This window comes from Hydra vulgaris, chromosome 02, assembly GCF_038396675.1.
Source record: "Hydra vulgaris chromosome 02, alternate assembly HydraT2T_AEP".
NCBI classification, from domain to species: Eukaryota; Metazoa; Cnidaria; class Hydrozoa; order Anthoathecata; family Hydridae; genus Hydra; species Hydra vulgaris.
The window spans coordinates 58,184,349-58,197,183 of NC_088921.1; the positions used below are offsets into that span (position 1 = coordinate 58,184,349).

General features: G+C 28.4%; 2 protein-coding genes and 1 non-coding gene across 3 annotated transcripts in view; all 3 read right to left on the reverse strand.

The window, feature by feature from the left end:
• LOC100203801 (transmembrane protein 115) overlaps positions 1-12,835 on the reverse strand; it is a 78,593-nt gene that overhangs the window by 30,373 nt on the left and 35,385 nt on the right. The gene's annotated exons all lie outside the window — the stretch shown is intronic.
• LOC100206883 (potassium voltage-gated channel subfamily A member 2) overlaps positions 1-12,835 on the reverse strand; it is a 40,579-nt gene that overhangs the window by 12,632 nt on the left and 15,112 nt on the right. The window lies entirely within an intron of this gene.
• trnar-ucg (transfer RNA arginine (anticodon UCG)) lies at positions 12,404-12,476 on the reverse strand. The gene has a single exon. It is a non-coding gene; the product is annotated as a tRNA-Arg (tRNA).

A 12,835-nucleotide genomic window follows, 5' to 3' on the forward strand; every position in this document is an offset into this window, starting at 1 on the left:
ACTGGATATTTCACGTGTAAAACGCATGGCAAAAAATGATAATGACAATGTAAAAAAGCGAAGAAAGTACATCAGAGCATAGCAAAAGAGCTACAGCGACACTTTAAAAGAAAAAGAAGCCATAGCTGGCTTTAATGCTACAGGAAGTTGTCAGAATTTAAGATTTATTTGTTGAGATTTTTACTTTTTAAACTTTCTTTTGTATTTTTCTCAGCTTCGCATTTTGAGCGTTTCTTGAAAACTTTAAGTGTGATAACTTGATATCGGATAGAGTGTTGGTTTTCAAATTTCAGTAGGGTAACGTTGCCGATATTGTACCGTACTCTCACTGTATCTAGTTATTTTTACAACCCAAAAATTATCTTTTGACTAAAACTTTATCTTTACTATGTTGAACTAACGAATTAATTGTTTTTTTGTAAGATAAAATAAGATTCTGGCAGCAGTTACCTCGAGATAATATGATGCCAAAGCTTTCTTATTTTGGGGGTTCAATGTTTAGAGTATTTCTTTAAACATGTTAATTATATGTCTTTTTTATTATATTTATGTGAAAGCACTATTTATATAAATTCAAAATAACTTCCAAGAAATTAAAATACAGTAGCATTTGTTGTCTAATTTCGTCATAAACTCAAAATGAGTCTAGTCGCGTAATTTGTACTTCACTTAAGGCCTTAAATTGTACCAAGGCTGCCATTTTGAATTTTAAATATTTGTAACTTTTGTCAAAAAAAAAGATTTTCTGTTTTGAATTATTAATATAATGTGCAGTAATATCCATCAATTTTCACAACATATATGCACTCCATTTAACCCTCAGAACTTTTATGAATCACTCTAAATACTGATATATAGATCTAAACGCTTCAAAACTTTCCACAAAACTATTGAAAATCTATGGGTTTATCTAAAAAAGTTAAAAACCTTTCTAATATTCTGATTTAGGTAAAATCTGTCGTTTAAATGGAGCATCTAGATGTTGTGTAGAATATCCTAAAACTTAATTGAAAACAAATAAAGACAAACTGACTTATAGAATTTTGAAATGTGATTTATTTTGCTGATTTTGCGGCACTTTTTCCAACATTATGGATCAACCAAATTTAATTTTTTAATTTCTATTATTTAAATCAACTTTATTTTCTCCAATAAACTATATAAACACTTAAATATAGTAGATTTCTTTTTATTTCTCAAAATCATTTTAAAAAGAAAAAATTTAAAAAAGTAAAAAAGTTAAGAAAAAAGTAAGTAGCCGAAGTCTTGGGAACACAAATTTAGTAAAAAAAATTAGAAATAGATTTGTCTTACGGTGTCTATAGGGGAAGGTTGCATAAGTTGAGCATGCTAACAGTTCATTGCTTTTTGCAGCCGAAATATTGTAATGTTTATATGTATTTTTCCAGATTATTATAATTTAGTCTTTCCTCTTAAAAAATATAAATGAATAATTCATTAAAAAAAAATCTTTATTCCAAAAATTGCGTTATTTTCAACACACTCATTCATCTGATCTTAGGAAACCAGTTTCCTTGAATGAGTTTTTTTAAATGTAACTCAAAAAACTCAAAATAACAACAGCAAAAAAATCACAAAAGAGAAATTGTATCTTTAAGGACTATAATAAACTAAATAATAACTTAAAAAAAACTTAAGAATAACTTTAAAAAAACGCGCTTTTTTTAAATAAAAAACCGCTTCTCATCTTGAGCGTCTCAAAACGTATCACCTTAAGCAACTTCACCAAGTATTATAATAATTTAAATAGCATGACAACACCTCATGTATTATATTATATAAATCAAGGAATTAGCAGCAAATAAAATATTGAGGATATAGTAGATTTTCTTGCTTCGTTTTGACGTAATTGCAAAAAAAAAATCTGTAGTAAAATCAGTAGTAACCCGTAAAACAGGTTATACCATCTTAAAAAAGAATTAAAATTACGAAGATTATCCTGAGATTGCCTCTAAATTAAGAATTCATAAAAAGCCTGGACGCTCTTCGGTTATTGAAAGTTAACTAAAATTGCTATTAACAATTATTCAGATCGCCACTCACGGTGCCGCTGCAGCTGACAAACAAAAGTGCGAGACTTTGAGAATAGTTAAACCTCTTGATGAGTTAGCAGAAGCTTAGCAAAATCAAGCTTCATTCTTGGGACCAGCAGAAGTTGCTTTAGTGAATCAAGATGACAAAGCAAAAGTGTCAATCGGTATCCCAGCAGCAATTTTACAAGCTCCCTTAATCATGCATACGAAATATAAAGTAAGACTACCTTATCACAATTTTGTCATTGCTCCATGATATAAACATATTCCATCAGTTTATGCTGGGCTAAAAATTGATAAAGATGGATTGGGTAAAATAGAATTTGTGCGCTGTTCTGATCCAACCTATATTTCAATAAGATCAGTAAAACATTCGAACTGCTATAGCAAAAGATTATGCAAAATTATATGAGCTATCGCTATTTTGAGACATTATATTGGACTTGAATGGTAATACAAAGCCAATTGTTATAATGTTACTGACGGAGGACCAGATGAAAACCCTATATCGGTATCAAAAAACAATAGAAATGGCCATTGACGACTACCTCACTTTTTCTAAGGATTTTTTAATAAATGTCACAAATGCACCTCACAAAAATGCATTTAATCCAGTTGAACGAAGAATGACTCCATATTCACGCCAGCTTTCAGGGCTAATTTTGCCTCACAAAACTTACGGATCACATTTGGACTCTTCTGGAAAGACAACTAACTAACAGTTAGAAAGAGAAAATTTTAAATATGTTGGCAAAACATTAGCTGGAGTGTTTTCCAACGTAGTGTTTGATAACTTTGAAACCCATTCAGAATTTTTTGACACACTTAACTAAAGTAATTAAAACAATTCAAGAATAGATTGCTGTTCATGTAAGATCTAGTCAATATATGTTGCAGATTTCAAAATGTTCTGACATCAAATGCTGTACTGATCCACAAAAAAATCTTTTCATATTTTTAAAGAAAGAAAGATTTTTTCCACCTCTCATTCATTTAAGTTATTGTTCTCTTATTAAGTCACAATTTTCAATTAACAAGACTTATCGCTACACATCTCTTTTCTAATCTTTACATCTTGCTCCAAAAAATATTCCGTTTGACCAACACTGTGCTAGTATTAAAAAAATCCTTTAAAGTAGAGTGTGAAAAAAGTGCAACATTTATTTGGCATTATTAACTTTGCTTAATAGGGTAGAGCGGGGCATATAGGGACACTTAAGAAACAAATGCTAGTTGCGGATAAACTAATCATATTTAACACCGTTTTTTATGAATTTTCTAAAATTCATTGATATAAAAAAATAAAATTTTTTTATTTTTTTATATCAATGAAAAAAAGAAACTCTAGACTAGCAAAACTTTTACATTTTGCAAGTAGGTGGGTGTAGCAAGTAGGTGGGTGTAGCAAGTAGGTGGGTGTAGCAAGTAGGTGGGTGTAGCAAGTAGGTGGGGCAAAACGGAACAGTTAAAAAGCAACAGTTATTTGTCAATTGTAAAGCTTTGAAAATTGATGAAAAACGAAGGCTGTTCATCGTCTAAATATGTTCAGACATTAAACTCTCAAAAAAGTTGCTATAGAAATACACGCCCTTACACCCATAAACCACAAAAAAGAAATAACAGTTATGAATAAATTTTTTTTTGTGCGTGTTTTATTATAAAATACCTCCCCTCTACTCTAACCTATATATATTAAATTAGTAACTACTACTAAACTTGAAATTAAACAAAAAATTTTATGGATCCTATTAGTCACACAAAAAATATCCTGAAACTATTTGGCAACATTTTTTATGAGCTGGCTTATTAGCAATATGCCAATGTAGAGCAAACTTAAATATGTAAAATGTATTAGCAGCTTTTCTAGGTCTAAGTTCCTTTTTACTCACAGCTAAAACTGCATTTCATCCCATTTTAGATGATTAATCTTTCTTATATCATTTCTTACCTTCTTTGTTTACATCAAGCACTATTAATAGTCGAAATTAAGTTATAAAAATAAGAATTTCTTTAAATTTATTACTAAAATTGCTTTTCTAAACAAGAAAAATAATAGTTTAGATTAAAAATAAAATTATCAAACTGTAAACAGCATCAGGAAATGGTAGAAATATATTCAATGATATAAATAACTCGTTGTCCCGATATGCCCCACAAAATTAATTTTACTAAAATTAAAACTATTCAAAAAGTTCAAATTCCAAATATTTTTTTAAAACCAGATTCTAAAAGAGGATAAAAAATACTGTTTGAATAATATAAATTTTTTATAAATGAAGCAAATTCACAATAGTTCAAAATAAATCTTTTGTCACTGTATCGCTTAAGAAAATACGCAAATTGTTTTTCGCAAATTACTGATGCATTTTGGCATTTTTGATGCATTTTAGATTTTCTTAAATTAATTTTTTTTTTACAATAATAAAGCACAATAACTAAAAATTATTTTTTGTCAAAAAAAATTTGACAAAAAATAATTTTTAGCTGAGATATAAGGCTTCAGACATAACAGTCCCGTTATGTCCCACTGTCCCGATATGTCCCGCTCTACCTTAATCATAAAGTAATTCATCCAATAGAGAAAAAGTTAAAATACCAAAAGCCAAGGTAAAAAAAATTATTCAAAAGAAAGAAAATGAACAGCTTGCTTTTTTAGAAAATGATAGTGGTTTTAAAGCAGAAGAATGGATATACAAAAATATTTTAGAAGGAGAAGAATCAAACTTTATTGATTTTTTTAAGGATAGTGAACAAGAACAGTCATTTCCAATTTTTTCTATTGCAGAACATCTTGATCTTGTTTTTCTATTGCAGAACATCTTGATCTTGTTTTTCTATTGCAGAACATCTTGATCTTGTTTTTCTATTGCAGAACATCTTGATCTTGTTTTTCTATTGCAGAACATCTTGATCCTGTTTATTGCAGAACATCTTGATGATGAACATTTGATAAAAACATTAAGTAGTAAAAAAATTTAACTGAAGTCAAGAATACTCGCTGTTTTTTTATATAAAAAAAGATAAATTTTTTTAATAAGACGTGTCAAAAGAAGGAAGGAAAGGGTTTAATATTTTGTGACAAAGGGGGAAGAGAAGGTCTAAAAAGTTATTTTTTTGTGTGACATAATTTGCTAATGACCCTTAAGAGTTGTAAAGATTAAATAGCTTAAATTCTCATGATAGCTATATTTTTAGATATTAGATTTTTTTTTTCGACACAAATCGTTGTTGTTTTTTTATTAACGGAAATTTTTTGTTTCGATAAATAAAAAATTACTTTTTTTCACTTGTGTTTCGTCGAAGTTTTGAAATATGTTAATTACGAGCAAAAAAATAATTTTTTAGGTTTATAAAATCAAAATTCAACTTTCAGTTAAACTTGGTTTAAATTCAAAATTTATCTTTCAGTTAAATTTTGGGTACACATATGCAGTGTCGGATCCAGGGGGAAGGAGGATAGGTTATGCATCACCCCCTTCCCACCTACATGAGAATCTGAAAGTCCTAAAATATCTTCGAAATGTAGGACCTTTTTCTTTTTTTTTTAAAAGATGCAAATGTAATACACAATAAAAACATATTTCGACATCAATCCCCCCCCCCCCTCCCTTCCTTCACCAAACAATCATGAATCTGTCACTACACAGATGGCCTAAATTCGTCTTCCAGTTAAATTCGGGTCTTGAAAAGTCGACTTCGCCGGTCCTTAAAATATACCTTTTGCCATTTTATTTAGAAGTTTGTTACAATGTTTAATGCCAATTTTTGTTTATTACTCGGTAAGATAAGATCTTTGTTATTGTTTTTAAGAAAGGTCATTATAATTAAATCTTTAATATATCAGAAACATTTTCTTATTTTATATACTTTTTTACTTTATGCTGTTTAACATTTTATGTTACTTTTGCTTTACCAATTATCATTTTGAGTTTACTGTATTATGGAGAGGCCAACAAAAGTTGTCACTTTCGTCCATCTACAATATAAAAAGAGTCCAATTATATACAGAAAACGGATTTAAAAAATCAAATAACCGTAGAGATGTTTTGCAGAGTTTTAAATATTGCAGGAAGACCTTTATAAAAAGCTATAGGATTGATCTTTCAATGTTTGATAACTTTTTTTTTATTTTCATTTTTATTTTTTCAAGTGCTTCCAGAAGTCGTTACGGTCTTATTGCAGAGCGCCGCAGAAAAGGCCGTTTTCCACAAGGCGAATAATTTTTTCGCTATGACGAAACGCCGTTTTGATTTCCACTTTCTTTTGCGCAACTTTTATTTTCGTTTTCTACAATAATAGTGGCAGCAATAAGTTTATGAGTATGTTTATCTAAAAGCAATTATTACTTTTTTAGCATACTTTCTACTTTGAAGGATGTGGAAATTAGTTTCCATGCATTAATTTTAATATTTTTGTATTTGTATGTAAGATGCGATATCATTTTGTAATATAATAATTTAATATAAGGTTTTTTATAAGAAAATAAAAGTATAAGAAGTAAATACTAAATTCTGATATGAAGATTTCTGTTAAAAAACTGTTACTGCAAGAGCGAACTGCAGGTTTAACTCCATGAAGGGTTTTTTCACAAAAAGGTTTATCTTCGTTTGGCCCCTTTTTTTTTTTTTTTTTTTAATTTACATTTTGACAACGACATATTTGTTACAAGTTTTTCACATCGTAATATAAGCAAAATATACTTCCGTTACAAAAGATTATATTTAACCAAATACTGATAAAATACATTTAACAGAAAAAACAATACTCAGTTAAAAAAAAGAAACACTTGAAAATATATATAAATTAAGGAAGCATTAGTTGAAAATATTATGAAGGACTTGTTAAAATAAATTATATTGTTATAGGGAACTCGTAGAAGACTGAATAAGTATTATCATCGAAAACCTTGGGTATTACTCAAGATACACATAAACATTGTTATTCTTATGCACAAATATTTTAAATATTGTGATAAAATTTTGTTTTTTATCTAGTTAAATTATGATTTGTGTGTGTGTGTGTGTATTTTATTTTATTTTTGTTGTTTTATTTATTTTATTTGTTTTTTTAATTTTTTTTAGATAAGAGATAGAAAATTAAGAGTTTTTTTTTTTTCGGGTAAGATAAAATTACCAGTTGCTCTAGTGTTAAACTTATTGATAATTGAATAAAAGAAGTTTTTTGTGAAACGTAAAGGTACTAATTCCACTTTATATTTTAGCATAAATAGTATATTAGCATAGATATCGATTTGATAAATGTTTAGCGCTTTCATTTCTTCAAGATTTTTAGATATTTGAGTGTTGATGGCCTTTATTTGGGCTTTCCATGTAACATTTTCGCCTATAACCACTCCAAGAAATTTAGTTGTTTGGGTTCTTTCAATATTGTTGAAATCAATAATTAGAGAGGGAAGATTTGATGAAAGTGCATTTTTTTGTTGCTTTTAATTAAATTAAAATATATTTAGTTGTTTGTACGTTTATTGATAACTTATTAGCACTGAACCATGTTTTAAGTTGTTGAAGCTCAAGGTTGACTTTGTCAAAGAGGTCATCGATAGAAGAAGATGAATAAAACAGATTTGTATTATCTGCGAATATAATGCAATCAAGATTTGTAGCTATAGGAAGGTCGTTAATGTATATAAGGAACAACAAGGGGGCAAGAATTGATCCCTGTGGAACACCACATTTTATTTTTAATAGCTTTGAATTAGAAATATCGTCAATTATGATTGTTGTCTATCATTTAAATAACTGGTGAACCATTTAATAGTTTTGTTTTTTATACCATATTTTTTCATTTTTTCAATCAGAATTTTATGATTGACCGTATCGAAAGCTTTTGTAAGGTCAATAAAGACTCCCAATACAAACTGTCCTTTATCAAAAGATGAGCTGATGTTGTTCATGAGGTCTATGATTGCATATTCCGTTTAATGATTCGTAAGAAAACCGTACTGATATTCATATAAAATTTTGTTTTCTGTTAGATATTTATACAGTCTATTGTAGATTATTCGTTCAAGAAGCTTGGAGAATACTGGAAGAATTGAGATAGGTCTGTAATTGGTTAGTGATGCAGTGTCTCCGGTTTTAAATATTGGTAAAATTTTCGCTATCTTTAACTTTTCTGGAACAACTCCTGCTCGAATTGATGAGTTAAAAATATTAAAAAGAAGATCTTTTATAAATGGTAAGATATCTATTACTACATTGCTGGAAATATCATCAATGCCCGGAGCTTTGTTTATTTTTAGTGATTTTATTGGTTCTTCGAACTCCTCCAACTTTAGATCATTTTCAGGATGTAAGCTAGTATGGTCAGTGAAATAGTTATTAAATGATTTGTTTGAATTATTTATTTGTGATGCTAGGTTTGGGCCAACATTTACAAAAAAATTATTAAATTTTTCGGAGATTCTTTATCTGTATACTCATTCAATCCATTTACTTCGATTTAATTTAGTTTTACCAATAATTTCGTTCAGAATATCCCATATTTTTTTAATACTATCATTATGTTTTTGTAATTGATTGGAGAAATACAACTTGATTTTTTTTTAATTTTTTCAAAAAGATTTTTGTATTGTTTATAGATCATGAGATTTCCTATTTTTGAAATACTTGTTGTATAACTTTTGTTTTTTCTTAGAGGATTTTGATATTCCTTTTGTAATCCATAGACATTTCAAATATTTAATTTTTATTTATTTTTCTGTAAGTGGAAAGTGCTTACTGTATAGTTCAAGGAAAATATTTATAAATGTGTTATAGGCAGTATTTGTAAGCCCTTGGTTGCATTGAACATAAACAGTAAACCAATTTGTTTTTGATAGAGATTCTTTAAATTTGCAAAGAGAAAACTCGTTAATTTGTCTTTTATATGTTTTAATTTTTGCATTGTTTAATAAGGTTGAGTATTGAGCAAGTGAAATAAATATCGGGAAGTGATCTGATATGTCTATTGAAAAAATTCCTGTTTTATGAGATGCATCTAGAAATGAGTTTGTTAGTAGGGGAGACCGGGGGTAGTTGGCCGCAGGGGTAAGTTGACGAACTGCGTTTACCTTTAGAGCCTTTAATCAGAAAGTGACAAAAATTACTCAGAAACTTTCTTATTGACCATTTCATCATTCACTGTAGTACTGTCAGGATTCGCGTATGCGCATGGGAGATATTGAGATTTATGCGTTTTTTGGACAAAAACGTAACTTTTAGAACATCGCTTCCTTTTTACTTTTCAAAGAAAATATTTAATCGTATGAAAACAAAATTATTGTAAAAGTTCCAGTCACAATTGGTTTACTATATCCAGTCAGAATTTTTTTTCAAAGCTGCCGTTTTTCAGGATCTATAGTATGTTTATTAAAAAAAAGCTTTCGGGGTTAGTTGACAAATTTTTCACGGGGTAAGTTGGCTCATAGCATTTACTATGGAAAAAAATATTTATTTTTATAAAACTAATTATTTTTTTAATTTTTAACAATATTAAAAATATTTATTCTTACAAAAAAAATTAAAAAAATTTTTTTTTTAGTTTTTTTTTCCATAAATAAAAGGTGGGCTACTGTTTGGCTTTTATACGGACTAATATTTGGTACCAGCTAAAAGTAATATTAAATTTTGGGATAAAATTGTTGCAAAAATTAATTTTAAAAAAATTTCTGTTAATTTTGCACTTAATAGTGCATTAATAATCATTTTTATAGTTTGCACCACGGGGTAAGTTGGCGCAAATTTTTTTTTTTTTGAGGGTCCGGAAAGGCCCCAAAAATTTTTTTTTGGAAATGAATGCAAATTTTATAAGATACCCTAATCCATACTCTTTAAGACTACACTTTAATATTTTTAAAAAAATGTACTGTTAGGGCTACAGAGCTCATAGAGTAAAAACCGAGCCAACTAGCCCCGGTCTCCCCTATATTATCTATGGCAGTAATTGAAGTTGAAGTGACTCGTGTGGGTTTGTTTATTAATGGGAGTATACCGTGCTGGAATAAATTATCAAAGAAGGTTTTAGTATTAGCGTGTTCTTTCTATTTTAAACAGTCAATGTTCAAATGTTCAATAATTTTTTTTCCACTGCTGATTTTAATAAAAATTTGATTCAAATAGTTAGAATATATAATAAAATTGCTGTCAGGTGGTCTGTAACAAGTCGTAGCTAGAATCTTTTGCTTTTTGTGAATAATTATTTCAATTGTAAGAGCCTCACAGTCTGCATCAGAAAATGAAAGATCATTTCTAATCTTTTTTTCTAAATCATTTCGAATATACACTATAATTCCTCCTTCTTTCTTAAGTATTTTTCTTTCAAAAGAAATTATTTTGTAATTAGCAAAATGAAAATTTGAATTTGTTTGTGAAAATTCGTCAGATGTCCCTCATTTAAATATAGTTTTTTTTGTACACCATGTTTCAGTAAGACAAATCATGCTGAATAAATAATTACATTCTAAAGGGAAACTTTTTAATTTGTCAATATTTGTTTTAATACTTCTTATGTTTATGTGTATGACCGAAAAATCTTCATTACATGATTTAAATTGGGTTTTAAAAGTATCAATATCAAAATATTCTGTATTACAACATTTTTCGTTAAATATTTTTTTATCCGCATGATAAAAGCTATGAGGTAATATATTATTTGTGGTTTTAAAATTATCGGAGTAATGGGCTTCGAATTCAATTAATTCGAAAGCCATTATGTCAGTTTAATAACTTTTTAATTACAAAATTTTATGGCTTTACACCTCGCCGATTTCCTTATTTACGAAATTCTTTAACGAATATTTTGTCATATTTAATAATAGCGTATAATTACTTCTTCCCATAGCTTTTTCCTTATTTCTAGTATTTCATTCGCGTAATCTTCGTTGATAAATGTTCCTGTACCCTTGAGTTTTTTCGCTAGTGTTAAAACTCTATTTTTATTTTGAAAGTCTAATAGTTTAACAATTATTGTTCTTGGATCTTTTATTTTCCCAACACGATGAGCGCTTTCAATAGTTATGTTATCCAAGATTACCAGTTTGTTTCTAAATATATCTCTAAGTTGATTTGCACAATCATTCCAAGTTTCGTTAGGCAACTCAGGTAATCCAACAATCCTTAAGTTGTTCCGCCGTGAACGATTTTCCAAATCAATAGTTTTAATTGATAGTTAATGTGATAATTTGTTTAGAAAGGTTTCTTCCTGAAAGTTGATACTTTCCTTTATATCGTTAACGTCTTTTTCAATCATTACAATCTTTGCTTTATTTTTATTAAATTCGTTTTCCAGTTTGTCAAGTCGATCAGTTATTATTTTTAAATTCGCACCCATTATATCATTAAATATTTTTTCTTGATTTTTTAAAAGTGTTACAGTTTCATTTAGAATACTTTTTCTTTGTTCTTCTAGTCTGGCCGTTATGAGTTTTTCTATATTTTTCATCGTATCTTCCATTTTTGTTTAGAAAATAATAAGTAGCCTAATAAACACATAGTTCATAGAAAATCATTAAGAACGCCAGGTTGAAAATTTTGTTTCTTAGCCATTTAAAAAACAACGTGCTTTTTTTACTTTTGACATCACGTGATACGATATATCAAAACTTGATTGATTTTCGCTTATGGCGATTCGCAAAAATTAGAAATGAATCCAACTTTTTTTTTTGCTGCAGCAACATTTTCAACATTGTTGCTTATAAATCATTTTTAACTCAAACCTCATCAAACCTAAAACCTCGGGCATCTTGATGCCCGAGGTTTTAGGTTTGATGAGGTTTGAGTTATGTATGTACGTATGAGTTTTGAGTTACGTATGTACGTATTTGATGGTTTGACGCCGGCTCTAACCCAATAAGAGACATTGGTAAGGATGGAGGCGTGAACTTTCAAGTTAAATGCTCCTCCGCGAATTCTGGGAGCATCAAAAACCACAAACAAAAAAGCAAACAAAAAACCCCACAAAGCTACAAAAAAAAAAAAAAAAAAAAAAAAAAAGCTATAGTGAATCAGATGCATTAGTTCGAAAAGATAGATACAAAAGTATTAAGATACAAAAGTATCGAGAATATATTTTAGAAAGCATGAGGTATCGAGAAAAATCAGTAACAGATGAACTTCTTCTTTGCGCAAAATGTATAAATACTTTTAAAATTAAGACAATTTTTTTTATTTTATTTAGCACGAAGTTTGTGCATTTTATTGCTATTATTAATGTTTATGATTTTTATTGTCATTTTACTTGTCATCATTATAAAACTGTTTTAATTTTTATTATTATTATATTTGTTAAACACCAGCTATATAAACATTAAGTCAAATTAAAAAAAGTACGCTGAATAAAATTATAAAACATGACCACGATGGGGATCGAACCCACAATCTTCTGATTCGAAGTCAGACGCCTTATCCATTGGGCCACGCGGCCATATCACGTTAGGTCAAAATATATTAATTATTTTAAGTGTTTTATTATATTTTTATATTTCACTTAAATATTAAAAAAATTTTAATTTATTTTTTTATTTATTAATATTAAATAAAATTTTTAATTTGTATGCGTGCGTGTATGTATGTATGTATGTATGTATGTATGTATGTATGTATGTATGTATGTATGTATGTATGTATGTATGTATGTATGTATGTATGTATGTATGTATGTATGTATGTATGTATGTATGTATGTACCTATGTACGTATGTACGTATGTACGTATGTACGTATGTACGTATGTACGTACGTACGTATGTACGTATGTACGTATGTACGTATGTACGTATGTAC